This window comes from Falco peregrinus, chromosome 6, assembly GCF_023634155.1.
Source record: "Falco peregrinus isolate bFalPer1 chromosome 6, bFalPer1.pri, whole genome shotgun sequence".
Lineage (NCBI taxonomy): Eukaryota > Metazoa > Chordata > Aves > Falconiformes > Falconidae > Falco > Falco peregrinus.
In genome coordinates, this window is record NC_073726.1 from 77383266 (window position 1) to 77398800 (window position 15535).

The window sequence follows — 15535 nt, forward strand, 5'->3', positions numbered from 1 at the left end:
CCTAGTTTTCACTCACATCCCCAGGCATTCCTCCTGACCCATCCTTATGCCTTTGATTCTATTTCGGAAGCCAGATACTAAGCTTTACCCAGCTGAAAGTTACCAAAAACAAAAAATTTCTTGCTGGACCAGGGAAGCAACTCTGGTCACAGTCATATAAACAGAGCCAACACAGAGCATGTAGCAAGAACAAACAGCTGGGCACCAGGGAAAGAACCTGATTTCCTGTTGCAGCAGCAGCACAGGCTGTCACTGGTTTTGAAGTTATTTGCCTTATCACTGTGAGCAGAAGTGGCAACAAGCTTCTGAGCTAGTTTAATGAGTTACAAGATGTTATGCTCACAAAGGGAGTAAGCAAGTAAACATACAACACAAGATACTTTTCAGAAAGTCTAAGACCCTGAAAGACAGGCAAAAAGATGATTTCATTGTTTACATGTATGTGGTAAGCACACAAGTAAGAGATTAGATTTTTTGCATTTGGGAACATAAATCAAGCCCATTTAGTATCACTGAAACCTCACTGTACACGTCACACGATTGAACAGTTTGTAAGTAGTTATAATGTAGGTAGAGAGGATTAAGTAGTCCCGAAAGGACTGGTGACACTTCTGCGTAATATTCATTACTCGTTTGAATTATTACCAACTTTAAAGAACACTAACACTGCACAGACATTCTGGAACATCTTCCAATAGCTCATGCACCACATGGGCACCAACTCTGTCTAGCAGAGACCACTAAAGCACTGAACAACACAGCACAGTCAGCTGCTTCTGCAATGAGCTGCTGTGTGAAGAGCACCTTTGGGCCCACTGACTTACATTCCATGTTTCACTTTCCCAATTCTTTAACACACATTATAGGTGACAATGTCCTAACTCAAAGAGCATGTTGCATTCAACACGAAGGAACTCCACGTATGCCATACCTCAAAAGAGAATGGATGACAGAAGTAAGAGAAGTGTGGCAGTCCTGAGTTGACTCAGACCATTTCCAGCTTCAACTGAGTACACTCAAGATTTGGCAATCCAATAAAATAATATTACTTTATCATGCAAGAATCACAGGGAATCAATCACACAGATTTTTTTAATAGCTGTCCCCAGGGCTGCATTAGAAGAAAAAACACATTAGCTACAGAAATAGCTGTATGTGAAGTGGGAAAGAGGGGAAGTTCATAGTTACAAATGTAAAGAAAGCTAGGAATAACGAAAGACAGCAGAAAGAACACAGAAACGGGTATAGTGGTAGACCTCAAATATATTTAAAGCTCCTTTATTGTCCTTATAATAACAAACTTAGCAACAGTGCTATCATTCATAAGGTATGATACACTTTGATGGAGTTAACAGTGGCAGAAGATCTATGAATGCTGACAAAAGATCATACCTGAGTGATGATTATTAGCCATCAAATTAGAAGTCAAAACGGCTTAGGAGTGCAAACAAGCATGTCCAAATTAGGTTTTGTTCAAGAATTTTAAAAATACAAGTTGGGAGGTTCTAAGTCATGAACTTTTAAGAAGTTCTGAATAATGGGCAAGTTCCAGAAAGCTAGAGAAAACCTGCTATCACATAAGCATTTTAAAAGGGTTAAAGCATTTAAAAGGTTAGTTTACCAAAGAAAGTCAATTAAAATGGAACAAGTAAGATTCCACTTGGGCATAAAAAGTTGATAATTATCATTACATAGGTAAAAAGAAAAATCAATGCAACCAGCTTCTTAACAGCATCCTCTTTTTATGAGGTCACTGTCCTGAGTGATAACAACTACGCTGAAGACCTAAGTTTCAACACAGCATTCAACTTGCTATGACAAGGTATTTGGATTAAGAAACAGAATGATACATGCTCAATCTGATATTACATTTATTTCAAGCTCTCAAAATACAGAGTCAAGAAATATTACAAAGCAGGATGTGTCCACCAAGCTACAACTAAGCCATTTACCATTATTATCAGTGACCTCAAAAAAGATCAGGAATCATGACTGAACTACTGCACAGCCAATTTAAGAAAAAGCCTGAGGAAACAGTAAATAACAGAGAATCCAGTGCTGATAAACCTATTTGGATTGTTTGCCAAAATAGGCACAAGCTAAAGACGCTAATTTGGAATTCACACTGGGCTGCACCAAACCAAAGTTAATTATTCCTATCTCGTGAAGATGGCCCAATATATTAAGTTTGAAGAATACTGAAATGGAGAGGAATACTCAGTTGAATGTGCTCCATGAATTGCAGGATATAAACAAAGTACTATGAGGTAGGCAGCTATAAGGATATATCAGATAGAGTAGCGTGTTAAGAGACAGCAGGACTAATTAGCCAGCTAGGCAACTAACAGGGTTGTGGTGGACTCTACATCCATTCTTTCTAAACAGGAAGTTTTCTTTGTGGCTATATCAGATTCTAACAGGTATTCGTTCACAGAAATCCTATGGTTTGTCTCTTTCAGGTAAGACCAGATGATTACAAATGGCTCCTTTCTGTATTAAAAATCTATTAATCATTCTTTTGCATTTGTACTATGTACTATTAGCAATTGGATAATCAGACTAATTTAACATTTTAAGAGCAGTAGCAGTTAAAATCTGTTTGCATGAAAGATCATCTCTTTACATGTCTATAGAATGTCAGTGCACAATCCACTGATTAAAAACTGCCTATTCATTAAAGCTATCTCTAAAACACACTCCTGAGGATGTATCCAAAATTACAAAAAAAAAAAAGGTAAGAAAGAATAGGAAGTAAATTCCAAATTTGCAATTAAGTTTACATATCCTGGAGACAACATGAGCAGGGTATATCTCATTACACCTTAAAAAAACACCTGCATCAAATCATTGCATGCATTAAACCAAAAGGCATGACTTCTGGTATAATACACTGTTAGGCCATGTATTTATTTGGTTTGCATGGCAAGGTTTTGGTAGCCAGGAGGAGCGCTACAAGGGTGGATTCTGTGAGAAGCTGGTAGAAGATTCCCCCATGTCCAATGGAGCCAATGTCAGGTGGCTCCAAGATGGACCCACCACTGGCCAAGGGTGAGCCTGTCAGCAACAGTAGCAGCGCCTCTCTCATATTTAAGAAGGGGGGGGAAAACTACTGTGCAACAGCAGTTGAGACAGAGAAGTGAGAACATGCATGAGCAACAGCCCTGCAGACACCCAGGTCGGTGCAGGAGGAGGGAGAGGAGGTGGTCCAGGCTCCGAAGCCAAGATTCCCCTGTAGCCCATGGAGGCTAACAGTGGAGCAGTTATCCACCTGCAGCCCATGGAGAACTCCACACCGGAGCAGGTGGATGCCCGAAGGAGGCTGTGACCCCATGGGAAGCCCACGCTGGAGCAGGCTCCTCACAGGACCTGTGGACCCATGGAAAGAGGGGCCCGTGCTGGAGCAGGTTTGCTGGCAGGACTTGTGACTCCATGGGGGACCCACATTGGGGCAGCCTGTTCCTGAAGGACAGCATCCCATGGAAGGGGCCCACGCTGCAGCAGTTTATGAAGAACTGCAGCCTGTGGGAAGGACTCACACTGGCAAAGTTCATGGAGAACTGTCTCCTGTGGGAGGGAGCCCACACTGGAGCAGGGGAAGGGCGTGAGGAATCTTCCCCCTGATGAGGAAGGAGTGGCACAGACAAATGCAGAGACAACAGTGTGATGAACTGACTGCAACCCCCATTTGATGTCCCCCTGCCGCTCAGAGCTCAGTCAATACACACCTTTTGTTGTTACAATCACCAGCTGGCAATGCATCAGCCTGATATGTGGGGGAGATTAACTTACTATCACACATAAAAATCAGATTTATGAGTCTTATTTGTGCTACTCATGTACAAAGACAATAATAAGACAGAAAGAATATCACACTTCTGCAAAAAGATACTTCACAATGAGGATTACAAGAACAGTCTTTCAGTTTTAATATTAGTAAACAACCCACTACTTCATAATCAAAAGCTAAGAGGTTGCAAGTACATCACAATTCTGTGATACATCATAAATCACAACAGGCATGAGAAGATATTTAAAACACTATTTGTCAACTCCTCTGGGTTCACAGAGTCACTTAAAACCTGTGTGGCACCCATTCTCCAGGCATCTACTATGTCGTATCTGTAAATTTATGTCAAAAGATTACATCAAATCCACCCTTTTTCATTTCAGTAAAACTGTCGGAAAAAAATATTTAATAATAAGATTTGACAGACTGTTCTTATCCTCACTATTTTCGCTGTTGTATTGTAGTCTGGTTTGTTATTCCACTGGTCTAAAGTACATGATAAAAGGCAAAGAAGTTTGTTTAGAATCTTTAGTCTGTAGATGCCTTGGAATTAATTCTTAGCTTACAGCAGAGTCCTACACAACACAAGCAAAAAGGGTTAGTAATATGCATTGGCCCAAAAACAAACAATGGAAAATACATGTTTGCAACACTGTCAAAATATTTACAACGTGTTGTGTAAGTCAGAACAGTTTTTAAATATTTGCATATTCTAAGAAGTTGAACCAAACTACACCACTCAAAGCCTTCGAGACATTTTCTTTTTGCTTCAGAGCTCATTACTGTCCAGAGTTGCAATACCCATGCTAGCTCTATCCCTATTTGCTAATTAGGGCTGGGTACCTTCTCAAATATTGACACATCCTGTCCACCAAGATTCACAGGACTCTACCAATGCACACCAGTTCACAGTGGCCCAAGCAGAATCACTCATACTTCAAGGAGCACGTATCAAGGTAGACTCTAGACCAAAACCATTAGAGAAATTTTGACTGTTCCCTTCCCCCAAGGCAAGGTACCTTGCAGGATAGCACATAAAGGAACAACATTCAAGTCTCATGACAAATTCAACCATGACTGTAGGCTGTAAACCAACCCCAGGATACAACAGCCTTTTTCCTACCAACTACAGGTTATTCTTCTCAACCCAGTGAGCCAACCAGCCAGGTAACATTCACATTAAGTACACCATTCTATTCAACCACAGACTCAGACCACTTAGTAGCTTGGTTTATCTCAATACAGTTACATCACTGTTATTTCCTGCTTTCTTCTTTTTCATGTCCTGAGAACAATTCATCGTCACATTAAGTCAAGCCAAAAATCGGTAACTAGGTTTATTTGAAAGGAACAACGTCACTTCTTGAGGTTTTATGGATTAAGATAATTTGAATTAAATCCTATGTTACAAAGAAAGTTCTTCATCTCACAGACTAGTCTTCAATTCAAGCACTAGAGACTCCACTCTAGGTCTCAGGCAATGAGGAAGTCATTCAATCTTAGAATTTCTTTTAAAAAGCAGAGACCCCAAGAACCAACAAACCATTACTTCCAATGTATTAGTTTACATGCATGTTTAAACAAATTTATTTTTAAAAAACCTTCAATCTGCATCTACCGTTCTCCTGTCTTATCATATGAGAAGATGCAACTTTTTCTGGGACCTGCTGCTCCCACATAGAGAAAACTGCATGGTCTCAGAAGCAGAAAGCTACCTTTTAGCTAATTTGTATTACTCCCACAGATTCATACAAGCACAGGCAATTCTTAGCTAGCAGCACCACTAAGCATTTTATCCTTTGCCAAAATCAGAAGTCTCTTGTCCTGCATTTACAGGCTACCAGTTCAAGTCACAGTAACCTTTAGGCTCATTTTAACCACAATCAGGGAAGCACAGACCTGTCATAAGGACATGAGTAGCTCAGCTCTACAGAAGGAAAAGGTACCCAATAAGCTAAATAAGCAGAATGCAAGAACAAAATTTCTCATGCCTAACACTAAATCACCCAAACACATCACCTGGTAAAAATAACAGGTTCAGAATTGTTTTTCAAACTGATTTTCAGACCAACATTCAAGTGCCCCAACACAACAATAAAAAGCAGACATCCACCCATTAGAAAAATGTATCATCTAGATATTTTCTGTAAGTATTACTTACAAACATTCATAGATCAAAATGTTGCACAGAGTATCACTGCAAAGTCAGAAAGCCATATTAGTATAATGGTATTTCAAATACTAAAGGAATATAAGAAAAAATTAGGAACATACAATAAACACTACAAAGTAAAATGAAGGTTTTGTTGCAGAGGTGACTTGTGGAATACAGAAACTTTCACAAACCTGTGACAGTTAAAAAAAAAAGTTAAAGAACACTTAAGACCATCCACAAAGATGCACACAGCTAACAGCAAGTCCAGCAATCATAAATGCTATCTAATTTGTCACCTCAATATTAAACTACTGCATCTGCTTGCAGTACACTCTTCAAAATGAAAAAAAAAAAATCAGTAAAAAAAAATACTCCAAAACAGTTTTGCCCATCAACCATTGATAAACTATTTCATCGCTAACTACAACTGTGCTATGTATCATCCTTTTAACACTGATCTTGTTGCTTGATGTGTGGTATGCAGTTTAACATCCAGGGCCATTTTCAACTTTTATTCTAATATGGCACTGCACAACACTCAGACCCTGAGCCAAAGAAACCAACTCTAGAACTGTAAACTATGTACACAAGGGGAGTCTGGGGCACTTGAACACTGAACAGCCACGCCAAGGTTAGCACTACAGAGGATGAGGTAGCCCCTGCACTCTGCTCCTGCTTACCATACCTAAGCTGTGGTATAGTATGAGCAGAGATCTCTAAAATGATGCTGCATCATGCTAGTTAGACATGCCCCGTGTACTAATACACGGTACTGTTTAATCTGATTCAGCCATAATTGGCAGAATATAACTCTACCATCTTTGAAGGCAAACTGCAAGTTTGACAAAATATAATTTCAGGCAGGTACTACCCTGCAGTGCTAATACCCTTACTAGTTAAAAAACACAATTAAGAAGTTTTGCCCATCTGAAATACAGTTAGCTAACTTAGTCACCTCTCACCTTTAAGCAGAAATACAAGTCTTTCCCCTGTTGCCCCCCACCCAACCCAAGAAAGCAATGAACCAATATTTTTCTGTTGGTCTCATCACAGCCATACAAGAATGATCTTTCTGTTGCACTAAAATCAGAATGAAAACTTAGCTGCTTACATAACGCAGTCTTCACTATGACTATTATAATAACGCACTGTTAATGTTTTTACCCTTCCAAAGTTGTGGAAAGGTTTTGCCTTTAGAGAAGGGCTGAACAAACTCTGGAATTAAATCCAAATTAGCAGAAGGGCGAAAATCCCCCCTACAGCAAGAGAAAACAGCTTTATGGCAAGCTTTCAAGCAGTCTGTTGTGAGGTGGTCGAGTGCAACGCAAGAAAACAAGTGTCTAGCACGTCTGAAGGCTCGTTTTTTACCCCAGTGTGGGTCGCATAAAAATGATCAAACTTACTGAAATAAGTACAGGAAACGTGAACAGTGGTGTACTTGTTTTAAATTGTCTTAACTAACCTACAGTTTTGATCAAGAATGGCTACCAAGAAAACTGAACATTTAAACGGTAAGATTACATTTAGTTTTCAAGCGTTTGGTTTACAAATGCCAGCACATGCCACTCACACCTTTCTGGCTTCCTTTACTGCCAGGGCAAAAGGATGGAGGAGGCTCAGACGACCGAGTCTACCAGCTACTGAGTCACTCCAACCAGAGACTGCCAGGCAGCTGGGAAAGATGGGTACTGCGAGCCAGGCAGACACTAAATACCCAGTCCCCCTCCAGCCAGGTAGCTTCGATGCACATAAAGAGACTTCTGTCCCTCACACTGCCGCTCCAGCCTGGGAGGTGAGCAGACTTGCCGCGAGCCAAAAAAGGGAAAGTCAGGAGAGAAGGCGGCAATGGCAGGACCAAGAAGCCCGACAGAGCTGGGTCACTGCCCGTCCTCGGGAGGCTGCGAGCCGGCTAAACCGCCCCCTCCCCGGCAGTAACACCCCCTCCCCACCGCACCAGCATCGCTACCTGCCGCCACCCAGGCCGGCCAGATCTCAAAGCCGGGAGGAAAACCGCAAACGCTCGCCTTCAGGTCTCCCTCCTCGCCCCCTTTCCCTCCCTGCCCAAAACCAAAGCCGTCACCACCCCCGAGCGGGTCACTAAACTTCCCCGAGCAGCCAGCTCTCCCCTCCTACAGGAACCGAGCCTCCCGCAGCCAGTGTCGTCATCCCCCGCCAGCCCCGGCCCTGCCCTTCCCCGCCGGGCGCCGTGCAAGGAGAGCTTCACCTTCCCCGCGCCCGCCGGGCCGGGCGGCACCGCAGCACAGCGGGGGACGGCAGGCCCGCGCCCCGGCCCCCGCTCCCAGCCCTCCGCCCGCCGCCCCTCCGCGCCGCCGCCGCGCCTCGGCGCTGTCACGCCCGCCCGCCCGCCGCCTCACCGCTGGGGCACCGAGCCCCACCGGCACCCAACGGGGCCCGCACGGCACGGCACCCGCCCCGCCCCGCGCGGCCTGACCCCGCCACGGGGCACGGGCAGCGCCGGCCCAGGCGCGACGGCTGGAACAGCCGCGCTCCCCGCGCCCGCCGGCGGGACCCCGCCGCCCGCCGTTCAGCGCCGCCCCCCCCCCCCCCCAACCCGAAAAGGCTCCGACGGGGATCTCAGCCCCGGCCTCCACCTCAAGCTCTCCCTGGGGGTAGGGCCGCCCTCACCTGAAGTGCCGGGGAGCGCCCGTCTCCTGTGCCCGCCGGCAGCGAAGGAGAGAGGGGGCTGATGAGACGGCGAGAGAGCGCGGAGGAACGCGAGCCGAGCCCAGCGCCCCGCTCGCCACCGCACCGACTGCCGCCCTCCCGCCTCCCCCGCCCCTCCGATTGGCGGACGCCCAGCCGCCTCCCGATTGGGAGAGGGCGAAGACCAGGCTCCCGCCCCTCCGCCTCCCATTGGCTCTCCGCCTCTGCCAGTTAACGCAGCTTCCTAGTCCAGGCTGGAAGGGGCGGCGGGGGCAAAGGTAGCTGGTGGGTGGCGGGGGCGCGGGGCGGTGGTGCCCGTCGGAGGCCGTTAGCGCCGCGCGTCTGCCCGCGGCAGAGCCCCGGTTCGGGGGGCTTCGGCCCCTGCGGCGCGGCGGGGCCAGCGACTGCCCCCCCGCCCGGCCTGCCCAGGGAGCAGCCGCCGTGTGCGGGGTCGGAACCGCTGACAGGAACGCGGCGGGGCGCGACGTGAATGAAAACATCGCATCTACGTCCCGCTTCCACTGCGGGGGGCCGTGACGGAGCAGAGGGTTTTGTTCCCCGCGGCGCGCTTTGGCGGGGCAGAGGGACCCCGAAAAGCGAGAGGGGCTCTGTGCGCCCGGCGGCAGCGAGGGGCCGGGTGCCCCCGCGGGTCCCGCCGCCGTTCGGCCTCGCCCCGGCCGCAGCCGCGCCGAGCTGGGGGCTGGGGGCGCCGCGGGGCCCGCGGGCTCGGCTGCCAGCGGCACTGCACACGGGCGGCTCAAGGGCAGCGGCACCTCTGCAGCCGCACTGCTGCTGTGGTTAAACCTCCGTGCGCCGTACCGGAGCGGTTTCGGGCAGAACTGGCCCCCCAGCCCTCGCCGGTCTTTCAGACTTATTTGTTTTAGGCGTAGGATCGTTTCACGTTCCCAGCAGCAGCCATCTCGGTAACCTTACTTGGTCCCTTCAAGCCTTTGCCTCGTCCCCTACCAATGTCAGCATTTCCCTCCCCAGCTGCTCGCCGGCCTCCGGCGTTGTCCCGGCGGACAGCCCGGTTAGAGGGCAGCGGGAGCTCTGGATTGCTGGATCGGGCTGCAGAGCAATCCCGAGCAGAACTTTCCTCTTGGCCACGTTTCTTATGCAAGCCTGCGTATCATCGGGAGAGACGCCAAGTTTTCCTGTGCTCCATCGCTAAGTGCGTGACTCATTAACTTAAGGAGTTTTAAGTTCGCTGGGAATTCAGATTAGTTCTGTAGGACTGGAAGCCCGTAGCACTGGGGTGAATTTTACCTTCTGAAGAAACGGCCTTAAAAAATTGATTTGAATTAATTGCAGTTAACATTACTGGGAAATTTGGTCAGGTTGATAAGCTTCCTCAGATGGAATGTGATTTCTCCCTTCCCTAATCTCCTTTTCTTCTCTCTCCTGTCTTGAAAGTTAAAAGTTCACGTTTGAGAGGAGAAATGTTGAAATGTATTGTTTCTTCTCTCACTTCTGACCACAGATGTGCTTTAGTTTTCCACACACTCTGTCTCATTAAGTAGGAGATCAGGCTTTGCACAAACCAACTCTCTTTGCAGGAGATTACAAGTGATATATATAATTGTAAATACAGCTCTTTCTGTATGGACACGAATCAAACTTCCGTTTTGCCTAGAGCATTGTCAGTGCTGGAAATCCTCACTGCCAGAACACTTAGACTTTCTTCAACCTCAACATCAAAACAGTCATTCTTCTCTTTGTATGGTCAAATAATGCTCAAACTTGTTCAAAGATTGAAGAAACAGAACAGGAATTCAGTGTAAGTCAGCACTCCCTGGTAGAACGAAGTTCATACTGTGATGAACGGGAGTTCCGTTTTTGTTGAGGACAGAAGTTCAACCTACAGCCGGTGGTGAGCTGACACAAAAAAAAAAAAAAAAAAAAAAAAAAAAAGCCCAACTATTCCACACAGTGTTGATTGGATACGTCCTTGTGCCCCAAAAATCACTTCACTGTGCACAAAAATGGTGCCAATCACATACATGCTACCACCTGTGAAAATCAGGGCTCACATTCTTGTATTAGGCCAGTACGGGGGCAATGACTGTAAACAAAGCAAGAAATGTGCAGTCACGCCCACAGTCTGGTTGCAAAAACTATTGGTCTTTTAATAATAAGGAAGATAGTGCCTTATTCTTTAAGCTATTCCTATGCATGGACTTCGCTGGGCCCTGTTCTGCTTGCATATTTTATATATATTAATTATAGTGTGTTTGTGTATACATTGTATACCTTTTACTACTATATTTACATAAATTTTACCATATTTACATATCTATATTTACTATACTATATACATTTTTTAATATATATACACACACACATATAAGTACAGTAAATTTAGCCCTTGTGTCATAGCACAAAGGCAGTGGTGGTGTTCTGGGAGTCCTCTTCGTATGGAACTTGAACTGGTTCTGCCCTTCCAAGGGGATGGAGAGTGATCAGAAATGAGCAATTTACACAGCATTTTGGTACTAACAACTGGATTCAGATTTTAATACAACTTGAAAAGTAACAATTGTGTTTTCCAACTTTTCACTTAAACATCTTCATTAACATATTGATGAATGCCATGAAACATCTTTATAAATGCTATGAAATTACAGTTTTAAACATAAAAAGGTAAAGGCAGGACTATCAATTGGAAGAAAGGAAATTCACCAAAAGGAAATTTATATGAACATTTTAGTTTAATAGCTGGAGGTTTCTCAACTCACCACTTCAGGAAATAGTGTTTTCAGGCTGCTGAACATTCTCCTCTGGTTGCAAGATGTTTCATGTGCTTTTTACATTTAGATGAAAAACGCTTAGACACCTTTGAAAGACAGTAAGACAATAACAGCTGTTACAATTTTAAAAATACATATTTATTTCTAATTTTTTTCCCCCTTTTCCAAGTGTACCGTTTGAAACAATTCTGAAGCAACATTATTAGTCTTGTCTTAGTCTACTTTTTGGATCAACATGATTTATCTTCCTGTTAATTACCTCTGTACATGAAGGCAGAATTTGTCTGCATTGGGGTTAATACACATGCTGGTGCAGTAATTTGACTTTGTTACTTATAGTAACACAGTTTAATGTATGTGTAAATACACACAGGCTTGAGGCCACATGCACTGAATACATACATATACATACTTGAAAAACTGCTTGGGGAAATACACCTCAGTGGTTAATAAAGTACTATTTTTTCAATTTATAGAATGTAAATTATCTTTATGCATATTCATACACTGAGTTTTTCTTGCAGTGAATTATAAGAGATTACCGGTTTAATTATATCTATCATCAGTTACGCATGCTCCCAGCATGATGACACGATTATGATGCCATAAATAATTTACCGATATAGTGAATCATACTTTAAACATTTTAATCATTTTGATTTTAGTATTTTGATTTTTTTTCCTAAGTATTAAAATTCTCAGTTCTCTGAACATTTTCTGTTATGTTCTGAGTGTGACATCCTGGGAAAGATCATCTCAGTCTTTTTTCTTGGAAGAAAGGCTAACAGTCTATGCAGCCCCGCTGGTGAGCATTAGACTTAGGAACAGAACAGGACAGGAAGTATCTGGGGAAAAAAAATTAAAAAATCCTCTCTCATTTTAGATAAGTATCCCACGGTTATTTTTACTTTTAACAATCTATTTTTAAATATGCTTCTTGTGTCTTCTGCTGTCCTCAGAAATTCCATGTGTCCTTTTAAGCACTAATACTTTCTCTATAAAGAAATTCTGTCTCAGCTTCACTCAGTGGAAATTTTATTGGTGTTTCTTGACTTCTGCAATAACATTTCAGCATTCTCTTCAGAATGTCTCTCTCTAGCTAAGAAAGCCCAGGTGTTTTATTTATTTATTTATTTACACTTTCAATCTAAATTTAAGTCCTAAACCATATTTTGATTGCAAATGTAATGCCATTAGTGATTATATATGCCAACCAATGACACAGAATTTCAGAATATTAGATTTAATTCAACTCAAATCAATGAATTTCACTGTTTCAGTGCTCAGCTTTCACTGGGAAAGAACTTTTCACATAAAAGACATGTTCTTGTCTGATGTATTAATTATCTCATTGTTTTTCACATTGATGTTTTAAATCAGTATTTTGTACTGTCCAAAGTTTTCTATTTCACAATTGTCTATGATTATCTCAGATGTGAATGATATGCTTTTAATAGGTACAAAATTTAAGAATAAAGCACAGAAGACTGTCAATGGTAAAGATATCTCTATGTCATTGTAACAATCGGGAAGTTCTGGCTACAGACTGCTTCAAGTATGGAGAGTTTCTTTAAGCTTGCCTAAGATTTGATGGCAACTTAAAGAAAATGGAAAAAATATAGTCTAGCACAAACAACTTCCTAGTATTCAGTAAAAACAGTTTTTTCCAAGATACTCATTCATGTTCCCATTTCCTCTTAAAAATTGAATTTTTAACATAATTATGGCTAAGTCAGCTTTTCCCAACTACACTAATTTATTTTCTGCAGGGAATACAGGAGTAAAGTTTTTGTTTGCTTTTGTTAAAGAACCCTACAGGTTAGCATAACTAGCTATGGACACCAGTGTTATATTTTGATACCTACGCCCCAGACGGCATGGAGCCCTTCCCAGTGACCTGAAGGCTTGAGCGAGCCATTGCAATAAAGCGGGCACAAAACCTAAGCTGTCTTCTGGTTTCTCCACCTAAGTAAACTGAACAGTAAATACTTCAGAAACAGCACTAGTTTATAATGACAGAGTAAAGCCCTTCCTTTACTACAGACAAATGAGCTCTGCCTGACAAGTTCTGCTGATGAAATGCAGGACTATATATCTTCTGTGAAATGTCTATTGTTTTGCGAAGTTTATAGCAGGAAGTGAATCAGGAGACGGGGACATTTTAGGCAGAAGTTCTATTGTAAGGCCAACAGCAACCAAGTAGCTTTAGGGATAATACTGTTTCTTTTATTCTAATTAAGCTCCTAAAGCCATATAAAGAAGCTATTCTGTGGGAATCTTATTAATTCCTTCCATGTCAAAGAATTAATAGGGAGAAAGGTTAGTGCCCAGGAAGAGAGCCCCACTATTCAACCCTAGCAATAAGCTCCTTCTACACTGATGTCATTATAACAATTCCCGTAGCTGTTCAGAGCTTGTCTATTTAATTCTTCATACAATACTGTCATTATGCCAGTGATCACTTGAGCATATGAAGAACAGTATTTTAGGACTGAGACGCACATTTATTTTAGCTCTGCCCAGCAAGTTATTACAGTAGCCACAGTCAGAACTTTTGAGAACTGTTATTTCTGATTTATTTTGCTCCACTGAAAGCCAAAACAGTTTATCCTGCAGTTAGGTACCTGTGGAGGACAACTGGCCTAGGGCCACAGTTAGTTACTAAGAACTAGGAGCTTGTCTGCTTGCAGTCACACAGATTTAAGCCCACTTAAACCCTCTCAGTCAGAGGTAAAACAGTCTTTAATCTTTTGGAGAACTAGGCTTTGGCAAAAAGTGCTACCTCACATTGAATGAGAGCATCTACACGACATCTAACATCTTTTACTATACATGTTAGCATCACACTTCTAGTCAAGTCCCCTTAACTCCCATAGTAGATGCATGCACCAAGTGGCATACACGTCTCTCTGATCACCTCAGCTCCATCTCGTAGCAGAGCATGCCCCAGGCTCTGACCAGCTTGTACACTGCTTTGTACTATTAGTTCTGTCCTACTGCAGTAATAGATTTAGTTAAGGATGCAGGAATGAAAAGTTAAGATTTTATCCCTCAGTAGGCAACTGAAGTTTTCATTTCCAGTTTTAGTTCCTCCTTACCAGATTTTCATCCTTACCTTTCAAGGCCACGTACAAACAAGCACCTCACAGGTTGATATCCACAGACAACTCTCCTCCTCCCCCAGAATTATTACCTTTGACTACTTTTTTTTCCTTGTCTTCCTCCGGTTTCTGAGGCTGCAGGCAAGCTGCTTCATGCACAGAGCAAGCTCTCATTCCAGCTAACACGGAACATGACCCTTTCCTTAATCAAGAACATTCTACTTACCTGAAGCCTCAAGTTCTTCACAGAAAAGGAAGACTTTCTGCTTGCTTACAGGTTTGTTTGGGTTGGTTTGTTACTGATAATCAGAAAGCCAGTATTACTCACCTAGATTTTCACTTTATTTCAGTTTTGGTTCTTAAAAACTCCCTTTGCATATGTAGGTTTTTCATGTATTGAAAGTGAAAATACAGTTAGGCCTTTAAACTTCAACCTCTGCAAAAAGCCTGTTGGAAAAGCAAATGAGGAGAAAGCAGCCTGATGTATCTAATCAGTAGTCTATTGTTTTTAAAAAGAAAGTGGAATGATACCAGGAAGAGAGGGTCTCTATCTGCAGTCTCTTTGACTTCTCGCTCTTTAAAGAAGAACATTGCATTACTGAATTCATGTCTGGGTCAGCAGGATGAAATTACTAGCAATACGATAGTTGGAGATATAACTGCATAAAATAGGACATCAACACTGGAAGTCTAAATTCTAGTTCTGAGATTAAGTACTGCATAGACAAGGACTCCTATCAGAGCTTTTTTCTTTTTTTCTCCTCCCAATTAGTAATACTTCAATATTTTGATTTTGAGGTAGTAATGATAATTTATTAGATATTTTAAAGAGATATTTCATCCTCAAGGGAAGTGTCTGAAATACGATTTTCCAATACTACAGTGGCCAGAGGAAAAGATTTGCTTGTTTCAAACTGATAGCACTGTTAGAAAAAATATTTTCCGTATAAAACACTGCTCTGCAAATACTGTATGTGAACCACAGAATCATAGAATGGTTTGGGTTGGAAAAGACCTTAAAGATCATCTAGTTCCAACCCCTTTGCCATGGGTAGGGACACCTTCCACTAGATCAGGTTGC

The 15535-nt window shown here is 43.0% G+C and overlaps 1 protein-coding gene across 4 annotated transcripts in view; it reads right to left on the reverse strand.

Moving 5' to 3' along the window:
- Positions 1-8739, reverse strand: part of PACSIN2 (protein kinase C and casein kinase substrate in neurons 2) — a 64225-nt gene extending 55486 nt beyond the window's left edge. For 3 of the 4 annotated variants that reach the window (XM_055807956.1, XM_055807955.1, XM_055807952.1), the window contains exon 1: positions 8589-8739. The gene's annotated coding sequence lies outside the window, so the exon portion shown is untranslated. The remainder of the gene's footprint in view (positions 1-8588) is intronic. The other variant, XM_055807953.1, reaches the window with a different exon arrangement.
- Positions 8740-15535: the final 6796 nt, after the last annotated feature.